The sequence below is a fragment of the Stenella coeruleoalba genome (assembly GCF_951394435.1).
Source record: "Stenella coeruleoalba genome assembly, chromosome: 16".
Classification (NCBI taxonomy): Eukaryota; Metazoa; Chordata; class Mammalia; order Artiodactyla; family Delphinidae; genus Stenella; species Stenella coeruleoalba.
In genome coordinates, this window is record NC_137162.1 from 54,933,752 (window position 1) to 54,950,874 (window position 17,123).

The 17,123-nt window shown below is 51.0% G+C and overlaps 1 long non-coding RNA gene across 1 annotated transcript in view; it reads right to left on the reverse strand.

Moving 5' to 3' along the window:
* Nucleotides 1–17,123, reverse strand: part of LOC307175409 — a 355,370-nt gene that overhangs the window by 240,178 nt on the left and 98,069 nt on the right. The window lies entirely within an intron of this gene.

The window sequence follows — 17,123 nt, forward strand, 5'->3', positions numbered from 1 at the left end:
CAGAGAGAAGACAGGAACCAGTCTGGCTGCTCACTGAAGATTAGGAAATGTTACTGATGTCATGATACCTACCAACACCGCGGGAAAACGATATACCCCTTTTCAACGCTATTTCAAAGGATTTCATTTGAACCAAGCCTGTGGATTAGTCAAAAACCCCTTCTCCCTTTGTGCCATTCAGTTCAGCCATGCCATCACCATAACGACTAGCACCCCATGACAAGCCAGGGTCACTGGGGGAGATGAGAGGAGTCAGCCTGCCAGTGTAGCCCTTAGCGTAACTTCAGGACCTATCGGCTCCTTGGAAGCTTGGAGCATCCTATAATAGTCTCCACTCAGCCACGAGCGTCACACGATCTGCGATGAATCTGGGCTCAGCTGATTCACTCAGCATCTTGCCACTTCAATGTGCCCCATGTCAAGCGATCCAAGAATCATCGACCCAACTGCCACTCATTCAATGATTCTCCAAATATGCACTGAAAGCCTAACAGTTACAGCAGTCCTCCAAGGGCTGGGGGCACAGGAGCAAAGCAAACAGCCACTCCGTGCCCCCACAGAGCTGGGACTGTAGTGTGGGGGGTCAAAAACGAAGCACTAGTCAACGTGGGGAAGACAGAGAGGTGTGCTCTGGAGAACGAAAAGGCAGAGAAGGCAACAGGAAGGCTTTCTTCTTATTTTGCAAGAAGAAAGGGCAGATTATTCCAAGACCAAGCAAATGGCAGTTTCCCCCATACTCAAGAGTTGAGAAGAAGTAAGATAATAGGGAACAGAGGCCTGTGTTAACAGTGTCCAGTCCTGGACAGTAAGGGAGAAGGAAGTATCACCCCAGGACTGCTGTTCTGTACGTGGAGACCCCAGGATAGGGCACCCCCAGCTCTCACGACACAGTGGTCCGAACAGGCCTCCCCCAGAGCGTGCACAGAAGCACCATCCTGCCCAGCATGCCCGCCCTCACGCACCCCCCGTACAGGCTTCTTTCTCCTCCTTCTCATCCCTCCCAAGCTCTGTGCATCTGTGCCTTTACTCAGGCTGTTCCCTGCCCCTGCAATGACCTTCCTCCCTTTTCCTTCAAATGCCAGCCCGCTCCAGGCTCAACTCAGCGCCATCCCATGAAACTGCTCTGGTCACGCCTCTCGTTCCTCTGAGTCCCCAGACTACGGTGCCCTGGTCCCTCCTCTGTAGCGAAGCTATTTGTGAACATGCGCCTGGCTGCCCCGCCCTGGGTGCACACACACTTAGGACAGTGCATGCAGAGGAGGGAGAAGGGGACAGCGTGCAGGGAGGCCCACACCCCACCAGGAACACCATCTCAGCTCATCCTCACGCCGGCAGCACAGGACAGGCAAGTACACGGCCACAGCCCAGCGGCCAGCAGCCATTTGTCCATGTCACACTTGAGTAAGAGGCTGAGCTGAGGGCAAACGGAGCTCCGACTGACTGCAGACCTTCTTCCACTCTGCCATGCTCCCTGATCCCAGGAAGCACTCAACAAATATCTGATGGGTGAACGAGTGTCTGAACAAAGGAACATCTGCCCTGTCCCCTCCCCAGTCCCAACACCCTCCTCTGCCTCCCCCTAGACACACAGGCCACGCTGGGCTTTGAGTCTCCAGGAAGAGAAGCTCTTCTGGTGCCTTGAGCAGCATCATATCTTGAGGGAGGGCCTTTTTCCAACCGCCGAGCTGGCTTCTTAACTCTGTCTCCTAGAGAACTTTCTAAACTCTTCCTCCAACATTGAAAATGGGAGCCTCGTTTTTATGAGGTTCTAAGGCTATACTCAGTGAGAGCCTGGCATCAGCAAGTATCAGACTCAAAAGCCCTTCCAGGTCTAATGGGCCAGCCGTTTGCTCTCACAGAAGGGAGGGGACTCAATCCCAAATACACAGCCAGCAGACAGACCTGACCAGGCCACCCTGCTCCCAGCCTCACACCCCTCCAGCCACGTCTGTGAACAGCGTCCCCCTCTCACTTCCAGTGCTGCTGGGTACACGGTGAGGGAAACTGGACTGTCTTCCTGACCTTGTCCTGTGGCTGGAAGGAAGCAGGCATTGTCTGCGGATCACACGGAAGGCATGGATGCGCAATGTTCATTTGTCAGTTAATACGAGGGAGCTTTTGTCACGCAGCCCAGGGCAGGCAGGCGGGGATGCTCCCTGAGCATAATCAGGCCAGGGCTGTCATTTCACAAGATACGGGGTCACGCTCATGTTAATGGGAGGCACACACATTTCTCACCTATCTGAAGGGAAGCTTGAGAAGGGAATTAATTCTCACAGTGGTGAGGCGTGTTTGATTGCTGCTGGTTCAGAGGAAACCAGCCCCAGCCTGGGGTGAGAGCCTCCCCGCTCCTTCCCACGCTCCTCTTCCCCTCACCACTCCTCAGAGCAGGGCTCAGCCCTGCCTCTGCAGAGCCACCAGAAAATGGGCAGAGAGGAAGCCAGCACAGTCCGGGGATGGAAGAGACAGCAAAATCTGCAAAACGCAGGGGAAGGAGGAGAGGAGGGAGGAGTGACAGGGGACCGCCCCCCACAAAGGGCATCCACATGCCACGTGCAGATCGAGGAAACACGGCTCCCCCACTCCTACACCCTTCTTCCCGACACCCTTCAGTCCAGAGCCCGCCAAACTGTCATCCCCGTCAGAAGTCGTACTTTATTGGGGCATGGCGGCAGAGGTCGGATGTGGGGCAGGAAGGGGTGACTTTTCGCTGCCACCTCTCCCTCATGGGGACTGAAGCCACCTCAGTGGGAGATACTGGGTGATGGTGAGTGCTTCCTGCAGACAACTAGGAATAATACCCCCACCCCTAGCCAAAACTAACCCCCCCCCCCCCCCCCCAGAGGCCCTTGGAGACGAGCCACATGAAACAGGAGCGAAATGGACCGGCCTCATGGGTTCCAGCACTAGTCTGCCGCAGAATTAGCAGATCTAGGTGCAAGGCAACATTGGAGGGAAGAAACCTCATGAAAACGTACCACTCCACCGCCACCCCCAGAGGCAGAGCTGGTGCTGTGCCCCAACCCTGCACAGACTGTGGAAGGCAGCAGAGGAGGGGCAGGGAGGCTTAGGTCTGTTTCCAGGGCCCTGATCTCCAGTGCCCACTGCCAAACTCACCTGGGCCCTCCTGGTCCCAATAGCGCATTAATACAAAAATTCCACTGTAATCTGACTTCCCTTAATATCGCCCATCTCAACTCCATCCAAACCAGAAACCCCTGACTCAGGGGCTCCTCCCTCCTGCTCACCCCTCACCCACCCCCCAGTTAACACGTCCACTCAGTTAATATCGGGAACCTACTCGGCTGGGCGCTATTCTCACTGTTGGATACACTACCCAAGCCAGAAATGGCCCCTGCCCCCTGATGCTCACAGCCCCACGAGGGGCCCCAGCATGGGACCTGGCAGTGACCACACAGCCATAAAGTGCTCTGATGAGGGAAAGGCAGAGCACTGCAAGTGTGCAGGAGACAGAAGGAGGGTGCCTCAGGTGGAGGTGGGAGAAGGGAGAAGAGTCTTCCAAGCAGAGGGGAGGGCATCGGCCAGATCCTGACGGTCAGAGGAGCTGAAAGTTTGGTGTGGCCGGTGGTTAGCATTGGAGGTGGGGAGTCACGGGGGACAGGTGGCAGCCAGATAAGATATCCAGCCTCCTAAGCCACTCTAAGGAGTTTGGAATTTATCCCAAGAGCAGCGTAGAGTCTTCCAAGGCAGGGGCAGAATCAGATGTGTAATTGAGGGGCACTTCTCCGGTGGTGGAGGAGAGCAGAGATTAGCGGGGCCACACAGAGTGGGCCAGATCAGGTCCAAGGTGTTGTCACAGGTGGAGGCAGAGACGGGAGCACGGAGGAGAGGATGGTGAACACAGAGAAGGGGCCCTGAGAAGGTAGAACCTATAGCGTGTGGTCTTGAGCAGCCTTGGGGAACGGCAGAACAGAGGAGTCGGAGATGCTTGCTGATAGTTTCTGAGCACATACTGTGCCGGCCACTGTGATAAGCCCTCATCACCTAATCATCACCGTCTCATCTCATCCCACGACAGCTCTGTGAAGCAGATACTGCTATTATTCCCATTTTACACCTGTGGAAACCGAGGCTCAGGGAGAGTATCCTCTCTGACTTACCCTAAGTCAAAGGCTAGCAAGTAGGAAGACCAGGATGATTCAAGGTTTGGGGGCAACCAGGTGGGTGTGGGTGCATTTGCCCTGAGAGGGGGGCCAGAGGAGGAGCAATGGATCTGGAGAGGCAACAAGGGGTCAGCGATGGCATGCAGTCTGAGGACCTGGAGGGCATCAAGGTGCTGGTGTCTGGCGGGCAGTGGAATGTGTGGGTCTGAAGGTCAAGGGTGTGAGATATGGATTTGGGAGCCTCTGTTTAGAGAAACGAAGCCACAGGAATGGAGGAGGTCTTCCATGGCCCGTGTGTCATGGAAGGAAGTCAAGGACAGAGCCCTGGGAACACACACATGTGTGAGGTAGGCAGAGCAGTACTGGGGAGGAAAGAGTTAGCAGCAGGCCAATCTCAACCTTGACTGGGGAAGAAAAAAAGATGACCCGGTCATACGCCCTCATAATCACTAATGACACAGCCCCTGGCAAACACACTAATGATATTGGCTAGCAGAAGAGTTTTTATCTATGGAATGCTTTTAGCAAGATGTACCCTATCTGTCTAGCACTGCTATGGTAAACAAACCTGGACCTTATGGATTTATGGGGTACGGCTCCTGGGAAACGTGCGAACTATGCAACTATCAGAGAATAAAATGGAGATACTGCGGGACTCAGATAGCTCCCTCTTTAGTAAGGGATACCTCACGTGTATCACAGATAGACCCCTTTTGATAAATCTGAGCCAGGGCACTTCCGAATGTGGCAAAAAAAAAAAAAAAAAAAAAAGGTCCTGGGGAGCAGTGCTGGCGGTCCTACACCTCTTGCTTTACCTGTGCCTCACAATTATTTGTATCCTTGCAGTTATTAGTAGAGCTTAACACTGGGTAAGAACTCTGATTCTTAGGAAGCTGATTCTTCAGTCTGACCCATTGTATTTTGTCTCAAGGACAGAAACTTGTTAAACTTGGCCATGATCTTTTGAATTTTCTGCCCAGCCCCAGGACTGAGCCAGGCTTGAGAAGTGACTACTGGATCTTGCCAATGAATGAACACCTGGGGACGGGACAGAAGCCATGAAAGGCTTTCTATGCCAGGCTAAAGTGGCCTGTTGTCCAAACAGAGGCAGCAAGACGCTACTTAAGGCCTGAATGTAGGGGAATGACAAGGTCAGACTCAAACTCTGGAAAGGTCCCTCGGTCACTGCAGAAACCGCATAGGAGGAAGCAAGCTTGGGGGCAGAGAGCCCAGATAAGAGCTCAACCAGGAGAAAAATCACAGGGCCCTGGACAGGCCAGTGGCAATGGGAATGAAGAGCAACTGGTGAATTTAAGACCTATTTAGGAATTAGTGTACGGGACTTGGAAATCGATTGGGTCTTTGGCAAGGGGCCGTGAGGAAAGGGGAGCTGAGGTTTCTCACTTGGGTAACTGGGTGGCTAACGGTGCCAGGGACAGAGATGGGGAGCGTGGGGACAGGCAGGCTTGGAGAAGATGAGAGGTCCTGCTTTGAACGTTTCAAGTATCTTTGGAAAATCCTCACAGAGGTAGTTGGATAATGTGGTTCTGAAACTCAAGAGCAATGACTGGGCTGGAGACAGAAAAGTGGACCCCAGGTGGTAGCCGATGCCTTGAGCCAGATGAGATTTCAAAAGAAATGCAAATGGTGAAGAGTGAACAGGCTCAAGCCAAGGACCACCAATGATTGCAAAATGTAGTCCAAAGACCACATGCATCAGATGGCCAGGAGGGTTTGTAAAATGCAGATTCCTGAGCCCGCATGAAAAGCACAAAATCAAAATGTGTGGAGTGTAGGCTATTCTCTCAGTAAGCTTGGCTGCGAATGGAGACCAGGAGGAGAAGACAGAGCTGAGAGCGGGGAGGGGTGGATGACGCAGAGGAACCCCTTGTGGATATGGAGAAGACAAACATACCTAAATGCTGATGGAATAGTTCAGTAAAGGGAGAGCATGAAGACAGAGCAACGAGGGCCCTTAAGACAGCAGAAAGTGGTGGCATTAGCCTTGGTTGAAAAAGGTCTGCAGAACAAAGACAGGATGGTGGACGATGTCTGAAAATTTAATTGCCACTGCCAGCTGACATCTTCTATTTTCTCTGCAAAGCAGGACATGGGATTAACTGCAAAGAGAGAGTGAGGTGGAGGTGATAGCAGAGATTTGTGGAGGGAAAAAAGCAATAGAAGTGAGGCAATACAAATGATGTCCACGGTTCTGATAGTGAGCATACTTCGGCTCAAAATGTATTACGCAGTTGAGATGATTTTGTCCAGATCAATAGAGCCTAGCCAGAGAAATGTTCTACTTTCTACAATCACCATACTTGTGAGCTTCTAAGTCACATAAAGTAATAGAGCCCATAGTGAATGGACTTTTGCTTCTCCGGTTAGCTCCTAGGAGGGCCCAGATGAGTGACACCACCCCGGATCCAGCAGTCTTAGGAGAGGGGCCAGAGGAGGACTCGCCGCTCCGGAGCACAGGAGTAGGGGTGCTTCTTCTGTACTCAGCCCTAGTCACTCAGAAATGCTTCAGAGAGACAACTCACAACCTCCGCAGTTCCAGAAAGCCAAGTCACTGCAAACAGGGGTCATCCCAGCCAAATCCTGATGCACAGAGGATCATGGCAATGGCATCTACCGTAAGTCACGCCCGTTGTGGGGAGAAACGCCCAGATGGTACAACACCCAACTACGGGTCCAGAGGTGGAAGATTCGAGGAGAGGCAGCTTCTGGCACATCCTTTCCCGCTCTGCTCACAGCTTCCAAATAGAGAGCTCATTTTTTCCTTCTCGAGCGCCTGGTACTGCGTGGTTAACTTCAGCAAAGCCTGCACAGGACCTTGGGCGAATTAAGATGGCTCTGTGGAAATCCCTCAAGTGAACCCAGAAGCCAACCAGCAGCACCAGTGTAGGGGTTCCATGGAGGCTGGACATTCCGGTGGGTTCCAGTGGCCTGGAGCAGTGTGGTCACCGAGTCTGGCAGCCGGTCTCCCCTTCCTTATGCTTAGAGCCTCCCGAGGAGCTGTTTAATGGAAAGGCCTGCCCCACCCCAAACTCATCTATCAGAATCTCTGGTGTGGAGCCCACCGGTTACACTGATAACCTCCCAACCTTGAGAACCCTGGGCCAGGGCCTGACCCAGACCTGCAAACCAGAAACGCAGAGTCATCAGCACCCAACCTCGACAGACTCCAGGATGCTGACTCACAGCTCCCAAGGATGAGGACCAAAACCCAAGCGCCAGTGCATTCATTTGCAGATGGCTCTGCTGTCTGACCAGCACATTCTCTCCCCAAGGACTGGCAACAGAGGGGAGCCAGGGGCACCAGGCTCTGATAAGGCCTTCTTCATGACAGAGGCCCAGTGCAGCCATCCCGGGCCCTCCAACATGTGCCCCGGGGACACCCTATTTCCTCTGTTCCTATGGGCTGATAAGGCTCCTTTCTGGAAGCACCACCTTCACACACATGCAGTCAGTAATTTCCAAGCTTTCCTGGCCCACTGCCTCTTGAAAGGGAATCTGTGTCTTTGCTTTGCTCCATTTTATGGGTTAATGTCTTGGTTGAGTGGTCAGAGGGCCATTGTATCCCCCCGCATTCAAATTCTTGGGAACACTTCACATGTTTAGAGTACTGCCTCATCCCCCTTCACAGGTAAGGGAACTGAGGCCACCCGAGGTAGGTGTCAAATGCTGCCGGCCACATCAAGGCCACATGGCTTCCTCCTGGGAAAGGTTGAGCTCAGTGACAGTGGAGACAGCCAAGTGGGGAGAGGCTGGAGCCATACTGAGGAGAGCAAGGAGGCCAGGCTTCTAGCTTGGAGACTGGGTGGGTGGAGTGATACTAAGGAGACGGGTGGGAGAAGGGTGTTCAGGTGACTGGGTGGTAGTGAGGAGGGCTGTGCTGCCCCTGGGTCAGCCGGACAATCAACACATTTCCTGAGGACCTTGCTAGGTGCTGCAAGAGGGGCGTGGATGGGGACAGGAATGGACGTGTGCCCGTTCTGACAAAGCTTTCAGAGTGTAACAGGCTTATGATGAACCCTGTTATAATTACCTGTTTTGTACCCGTTCTGGTGAGCATTCATCTGGGCTGTTCTTCCAGGACCATAAGGAGCTCACAGCTGACTAGGTAGTCTGCCTGCAGCTCAGACCTCCCTGTTGAGGGACCCACCCTGCCAGTATCCAGTAAACTATCAATCAAGACTGAGTTTCAGCATAAATCAGCTTAATCCAAAAAGAGAACGTGAGACTCAGATAGCAGAAAAGTCTACAAACAGTGTTCTGACTTCAGGTCCGGCTGGATCCAGAAGGTCAGACCACACCCTCTGGACCTCTGTTTGCTCTCCTGCTCTTTGGTTCTCTCTCTGGTCTGTCTCTAGGCTTTGTTTTCCTCTGAGCTGTGTTCACTCTCAGGCACACTCTCTCTACATGTGAGATTCCAAAAGCTCCAGGTTGACAGCATCACAGCCCCAGATCCAGAAAGAGCGAGCTCTCCTCTCCACAACTCCACAAGAATGCCAACATTGGACTAACTTTGCCCTGGACCAATTACAGTGCCAGGGAGAACCTGATGCACTGATTTGCCAGGCCTAGGTCACATGCACACTCTGGAGTTATCACATCCATGCACATGGACTCAGTGGGGATGGAGTAGATTTCCAAGGAAAAGAGTGTTCTATTGCTAGCAGACAATAGATGCCTACTATTGTAATGAGCAGAGCTCCCTGTCTGGACCAAGGGGAGGCAGTGAGGACCAGAGGCCTTCTGGGTCCAGGCCACACCCCAGGAGCAACAGCCCATTCTCCTCCTTGTGGCTGAAGCTGCTTTGCTAGCACCTACAGAGTGCACCCTCCCCGCCAACAGAAGAGACCCCAAAGGTTTTCGGGGTTGGTGTTTGGGGGAGAAGAAAACATGGAAAGAGGAGAAAGATGGGAGAGAGCCACTCCCAGGGCTCTTGGTCCTATTAACAATTACAGCAAGAAGGAGCTGAGTTTGCCAGACATGGTCACGATCAGGAAGAGCCGCAGGTGAGTGGTCTGGGGCAAAGGAGAAAGGGGGTTGTGAAAAAGCAGGTCTGTAGGGAGCAGGACACAAATGGAAGGGAAAGAGGAGCCTTGGAGGAAGACAGAGAAGTGAGGCTGGGCTACGGCTGTGGCCCTTTCAGAATGAGGAAAACAGAAAACTGTTCATAGACCCCACTGCTGCGGAGGAGGGAACCACATGTCTCAGGTTTAGCCCCTGACTTTTAATAAACTTCCTTCCTGGCTAATTAATAGCAGAGTACAGGATGGGGAAAGAGACTGACAGCTAGAAAAAGCCAGGTTAGTGCTGTGACAGCTCAGACTTCCCTCGGGGCCAGCGAGGGCCCTCCTCCACGAAGCCTGCCCTGCACACACTCTCCCCCAGCTCTCGGGAGCCTCCCTCCTCTCAGCTACTAAGCCCACCCTATCTCATCTACTGCTCCTGTGGTTCATGGAAGATGATCTTGTCTCCTCGACTGCATCTTATACCAGTTCACAACACTGCACACATAGGTCAGAATCACCTAGGGCACATGTTAAAAAATGCAGACCCCGGGCCTATCTCGAAGATTCTGATTTGGAAGTCTGAGGGGGTCCCAGGCATCTGTGTTCTCGACAGGCTCCTTGGGGTATCCTGAAGCAGAGCTGAGTTGGAGAACCACAGTCAGAAATACAAGGGTTGCTAAAGCTGAGAGGGAGCTTCTCCTCCATGAAATGAGAGCAACCTACTAGAACAACTTTGATCTGAGGGCCCAGTCCAGGACATGCTGCTTGTTCTTATAAATAAAACTTTATTGAAACATGGCCAGAATCATTCATTCACATCTTGCCTATGGCTGCTTTCAGGTCTTGGCAGAGTTGAGTCCTTGTGGCAGAAACCATATGGCCCAGAAAGCCAAAAATAGTCACTGTCTAGCCCTTTCTGGGGAAAGTCTGCCAGCCCCTGAATTAGAAGGCAATCTCTGAGCTCCAGAAATATGTCTCTTGGTCACAGATTTAGAGACAGAAAGGCCTGCTTCTTCCTCTCTTTGTCTCGTGGTCATGCCACCTCCACTGTTTGGACTGTGTAATGGGCATCTGTTGTTCTACATACTCAGAATCCATTACCTCCTTCTGCAAACAACCTCTTACTTTGGGGAACCCCTTGCCCTGACTGGATGAAATCTTAATACAACTGTCAGTCAAAACACCCTACTTTCTCCTTGGGCATGTGACCCAAGCTGAGCCAATCCCACGCTCTCTCCCTGCAATTTGAACCTTGAGCTGAGAGGAGAACCACTGACAGCCTTTAGATCTCCTTCCACCCACCCATGGAGCCTAAAGAGACAGGCTGGGACCCTGCTCCCAGGTCCCCAGAGCTGCCCTGCTCTGCCCCATCAGGGCTGATTCTTCAGCCTTTTCTGTGGGTCTGTGGGTGGCCCTGACTCCTCCCAAATATTCCTTTTACCATAAGTTAGACGGCGTTTAAACCATATGCTAATACCCAAAAAAGCCCACTTGATGCCACATGCAGGGGTTGGACTAGGCGATGGGGCGTGGATCTGCCCATTTCACAGATGGACGCCTGGCCTCTAGAAAGGAAAGGGAACATGGGGACAAGACTCTAGACGTCCTCTGTCCTCACATCTCCTCCTATCACAATGCTACCTACCCTGCAATCAAAGTCAAGAGCATCAGACAGTGTCAATCCCAAAATCTTTTTAAGAAATTAATAAATACATAACAAGGAGCAGTCCTCACACAGAGAGCAATAATGACAACTCCACAGAAAGAACGAACCCCAACAAGAGCTGTGTGTGTGTGCCGTGTAATATCAGGAATCAAAGAGCGTCAAAAGATCAAGTGGGAGGAACATGAAATATGAATGGGATGAAAGACACATTTCTACACACAGAATAATGACTCTAATGAGTTTCCTCACCAAAGTCCCGCATCATAAAGTACAAACGCAGGGAAGGGATTGAGGAGGGGAGCGGGGAGTGCAGGGGGAGGCTTGTGTGTCGAAACGAGATTAGCAGGTGGGTAGGGGAGGAAAAGGCAGAGCAGAAAGAACTGTCTGCGCAGGGCTGTGACCCCCACACCATCACCAGCCTCCCAGGAGGTGCCTCGTGGGCACAGGGGCAGCTGGCAGCCCCCAGGGTACCTGGAGTCCCACCACCCTGTAGCAGATGACCCAGGCCCACGCCAGCCCACCCAGACAGAAGCAGTGTAGGTCCCTCCCGGCCGGCAAAGCCCCTCTGCTGACGTTGGTCACCCAGGTGGGAGCCTGTGTTGGCATTTCCCGGACACTGTACTGTGGAGTTTCCCCAACAGGCCAGGAGCAACTATACATAGGATACATGGCATGCGCTTTAAAGGCAGACAGAGCATGGCCACCAGCCCTGGCGCTGTCACCTCCCGGTGTGGGACTCTGAGCAGGTGACTTGATATGCTCCAACTTCTTCAGCACTACTGGAGGGTTCAGTGGACAACACACACAAGCCTCTCAGCCCAGTCAGAAACGTCTGCCTTTTTTTGCATCATCAGGCCAACATGCTGGGGAAATAGTAATAATGATAGCAAAACATAAATGGCATTTACTGTGAATCAAGGACTCCACATATACTAGCTCACTTAACCCTCCTGAAAACCTTACAAGATATATATTACTATTATCTCCATTTTACAGAAAAATAAACTGAGGCACAGAGAGGCTAAGCAACTTGTCCAAGGTCACAGAGCTAGTAAGTGGTGGAGGTGGGATTCAAACGCAGGTCGTCTGGTTCCAAAGTCCATGCTCCTAACCCCAAAGGACTGCATGGTACTAAATAAGCCTATCAGAGAAGGGGGCTGGTGAGAGGAAGCATGAGAGGTAGGGACTGGTAAGTCCCACCTAGAAAGAAAGCAGAGCGTGAAGTTGGAGGAGGCTTCTGTTTGCCGTCCTAGACATCACTCAGGAGAGGCAGGTCAGGGACTGGGGCTTCAGAAGATGACCAAGTCCTGGAACTTTTGTGACATCTCAGAGTTGTTCTTTCCCTTGTCCCCTAACTGTTCTGCAGTGATCAGCAACAACGCAGTTAAACTACAAAAGCCCGTGGCTTGTCCAGGAAAGAAGCCGTGGGGTCAGCTGGTGGGGTGGCCGTGGGGGGATGAAACGGACGTCCATACCGCACAGGAGCCAGGGCAGGATGGGCTGGGGCACCAGGCCGGGCTCAGAACTGGGGCAGGCGATCCAAGCCTGTTCTGCTATCAGCATCCCAGCTGCACTTAAATAATCTGGTTGTATAATTATTTGTTTAACTTCACCCAGCTGGCTCTAAGTGAGAAAGTAAACAGATGTACGTCCATCTTGTTTAACTCATGTCCCCAGGTCCTTGGCTTAGAGCCCGGTGCACAGTAGGTACTCAGTGAATATATATTTATTAAATGAATGAGCAAAGAGAATAAGTACAAGCCGGTGTTTCTCAGCCTCAGCGCTACTGACATTTGGGGCTGGATAGTTCTTGCTGTAGGCGGCTGTCCTGTGCACTGTAGGATGTTTAGCAGCATCCCTGGCCTCAAACCACTACCTGCCAGTGTTATCTGCTCCCAGACGTAACAACTAAAAATGCCTTCCCACGATGTCTCCTGGGGGAAAAGGGTGCCCCATATTGGGAACCACTAATATATGCCAATATCCTTGGCTAGTGCCATTCACTGAACAAAGGAAGCCAAACTGAACCTACTCATCCAATGGGCAGGAGGGGATCTGAGTACCAGGAGCCAGAAAGAGCTGAGAGAAGGCGGCGTGAAATCAGGGCAACACACGGAACTCCCAGATGATTGGCAAGAACAGAGCCCAGTTTGCCTTTTCATTTGTGAGGCATGGGGGCGACTTGCACCTATTTGAACACACAGAATTGGGGCAGGTGGGGATGAGGAGGGTGGTCAGGTGGAGGAAGACGGACTGAGCCCAGACGCTGGAGTGAGGGCAGAAACAGTCCCCAGCTTGGGCCCGAGAACAGACTGGGCACAAGAAATCCCTACGCACTTCCCAACACAGGTTTGACAGGTGGCCTTGCAGCAGAGACCCTCTCTTGTCTGCACTTTGAAGCCTGCCCTGTGAAATGCAGCCTCGCGCCCAGGAGGCCTGCGGATCAAGGCGGTCTCGGCAGATCTACTCAGAGGGATTAGCCGGTGACATTACAGCTACATGACAGCCTCGTTATTATTACACACACACTCTCCCTGTCTAAGCTTCTGCACCCTGATTTGTTTATTTCTGAAAACTGTTTCCACCAAGGCACCAAGCTGGGCTATGAGAGATAGCATTGACTCAGCCATTTCCCCATCCTCGGCATGAAAGGGTCTAAAAAGAATAATTTAAGCTCCTCTGGAGTGAGATCATTTAATGAATCTTCTCGATGCTAAGAGGTTTTATATGTCTTTTTAAAAACCCTTCCCCAAGCACGGGGCTATGATATTACCTTGGAGAGGGGAGAGATGAAGTGATACACGTATGCACAGCATACGGGGAGGAAGGAGGTGGTTTCCTTGGCAACAGCATCCATGTTCTGGCTTCCCTTGGCTAAATCGGAATACAGTGAAATATCTGCTTTGGGCGCCTCTCTTGCGAAGGGAAATGAGTGGTTTTCTATTCAGGCACTCTCACAACCATGGGCCCACAGCTGGGGAGCCATGTTCTGTGAGTCTGACACATTTGATGAGGGCAAGGCAGTTAGCAAGCTGGCAAAAGTCCTCAGTCTTCGTTTGCAAAACCAAACCATCCTTTCCGGAGCCAAAGGATAATGAAAGCAGCAAATACAGGAGGTTCGACTGGCCCAACAGATAGGACTCCATCGCACATGACCTTTGTACATCCACTGTTCTACAACTTTCCAAACATGCCCAGCTCAAGATATCAGACTCTGAAAGTCTACACACAACGTGCTTAAAACGAGAATGGCTCAAAGAAAAATGGAGAACTAGCAAAAAATGCCCTCAGCTGATCTGCTCAAATCTTTGGCAATAAAGAGGTAGCTATGGACCGAAAGCACAGTGCCTGGCACACAGTAGGATGCCAACACCCACATTTGTGGACTTGGAGTCAGACAGACCTGGGTTTTTGCCCTGGCTTCACCGTTAATGTTCCACATGACTTAGTACAAGTTCCATAAGCCCTGGGGCCTCAGTCTGCTCATCTGTAAAGTGGAGATAGAATTGCTGGGAAGATTATATGTGGTGACCCATCAAATGCCTGGCACAAAGGAGGCATTCAGTCATGTTTTCTTCTCACCACCGAGAAACAAGTAGCATCCTGTTTCTTTAGGACAGTGAAATTTACAAAAAACCAGAGCAGTGTCTTAGGGAGCAGGGACAACTTCACCAAAGGAAATCATCTCTTTTCTATTTGTATATCTTTGTTCCCAAGGTGCTTTTGCAGAGATGAGATGGCCCAGGCTGGGAAGGGTTTGGATAGGCAGTACAGAAGGACCAACTCAGGCCATACTGGAGAACAAGCTACAAGCCTGAGAGGATATAAATGGGCCAAAGAGACTGCAAGCACTGAGGTCCAGGCAGACCAGTGGTGGACAGCACTGTGGATGCCAGCGGTGGCTGCCAACCAAAGCATCAGCCATCAGCACGGCCAGAGGTGGGGGGCTAAAAGAATGGGGAGGAGGACTGGTTCCTTGTGTCTGGGACATGGTCTTTATTTTATTTTTTTAATATTTATTTTTTAATTTTATTTATTTATTTTGGCTGCATTGGGTCTTAGTTGCAGCATGTGGGATCTTTCGTTGGGGAGCATGGGCTCCAGGGCACCTGGTCTCTGTAGTTGTGGCGTGCAGGTTCCAGAGTGCATGGGCTCTGTAGTTTGCGGCACGCAGGCTCTCTCGTTGAGGTGCACAAGCTCAGTAGTTGTGGCGTGTGGGCTTAGTTGCCCCGCCACATGTGGGATCTTATTTCCCCAACCAGGGATCGAACCCGCGTCCCCTGCATTGGAAGGCAGATTCTTTACCACTGGACCACCAGGGAAGTCCCAGGGGCATGGTCTTTAGAAGCAGATTCTCTATTTGAAGACCCTCACAGAAGATGCCCCATTATTTTTTGTTCTAATATCTCACACCCCTTATTCCTATGAAGGCCTTTCTGGAGGCTGTTAAAATCGTGCTTCGATTTAAACATACATATCAGGACCAACGATTTCCCAGAAGCACAGACTTCAGTCCTGATTCCTAGATTGACGCTCTTTCTAGAGACGCTTCTGAATACAAAACTGCATTGTTGTACTGTTCTGATACTTACTGTGTGACCCTGGGCAAAACCTTTTTAAGCCTGTACTTGTGGTCTATGTAATGACCACCTATTCCTAAAGTCACAGGACTGCTATGAAGGTATATTTAACAGGCAGGCAGCACCATGAGTGCAAATATACCATCTGTGTCTTTATATCTCCTGCTTTAATGTCTTCTGGCCATCTGTGAAACAAGGGTTTGCTACTTAGCTGAAGAATGTACAAGTAGGGGGCTTTTCCCCCAGGGGATGGTGAAAAGGAATTGAAATGCAATAATTTAGAAGTTCCTCTAAGCCAGTCATTTATAAATTTCTGAAAAAGAACATCATTAAAGGGATATTTGTACCATAGATATTAAAATGAATGCTAAACCTACAATAATTAAAACAGTGTGGTACCAGCAAAGAAACTGGCAGACAGAGCACTGAAACAGACTCAGCAGATTTGAAATTTTAATATACTTTTAAGACAGAATTCCATATGGTTGTGGAAAAATATGGAATATCCAGTAAATTATGGTTTGGGATATTGATCAACCCATCAGGGAACAAATTTAAATTCTATCCCTACCTCACACCATACTTCACAATAAATTCAAGATAGGTTAAACATTAAAATAAAAAATCAACCATATTAAGAGAAAATGCAGATTAATGCTTATATTATCTTTGGATTGTGTGCCAGACGTCTTTTATGCCCCTTCTCACATCCTCTCAGCCCACTTTTGCTCTGGCTATAGCTGTAGCAGCCACTATACTAGGTGCGGTGTGCCAACCCCTCACCTCAGCTACACCATCTCTCTCTCTCACTCTCTTGCCCTTGCTCTCTCTTTCTCTCCTCAGCTTCTCTGACACAGCCCTGGGGGGCCCTGGCATTAGCCCACTCAGCCATTCTGGTGTTGCACAAACCTGAAAGTGCAAGGGATTTAACACCCCCTAGGGCAACACCTGGCTTTGGGAGATAAAAGCCTCAGGGAGACAATTTTGGGGCACGTTGCACTCAGTTCCTATAGAGAACCAGCAGGACTGAACCTCCACTTCCCTTGTTTTGGCTTCCCCTCCTTCCTTGTTTCACTCTTTCCAGCCTCCCACTCCTCTTCCCTGGGATCATTTATCAAAATAAACTGCATGTGAACCCTGTCACAAGTTCTGCTTTTGGGCAACCCAGGCCAAGATGACTGGGTAAGGCCTACGCACAGCACTAAATTGAGAAAACATAAAGAAAATGGTCCAGAGATTCACTTTCTTTAAAACGTTAAACTTTCGTACATCAAAATATACCATGTACACGCTTCCCTTCTCTTCCAGAACAACTTAGGCCAAAACCATTAGTGGGGTCAAGCAAGGTAGACATCCATACAAGGTGGGCAACGATGGGGTGTCAGGGGGCAACAAGGGGTCTCGAAGTCTGAACAGGGCAAAGGGGGCACGCCTGAGAGTGGGATGTGGCCCAGTGGGTGTGTCAGAGCTCACATGCACTGAAGGGGGCATATGTGAGGGCAGGTGGCCTATGTGGGATGTCAGAGCCCAAGTGGGGTGAGGAGAGCATCTGAGGAGTGGGGGACAGCCCAGAATGGGTTATCACAGCCTGAGTAGAGTGAGGAGATAGCCATGCAGAGGGGTGGGCCACCATGTGGTGCTGGAGCCTCAACAGGATGAGAAGGGCATCTGCACTGAGAGGGAGGGGGGGTGTGCTAGGCAGTGACAGTGATGGGAAATTGGTTACATA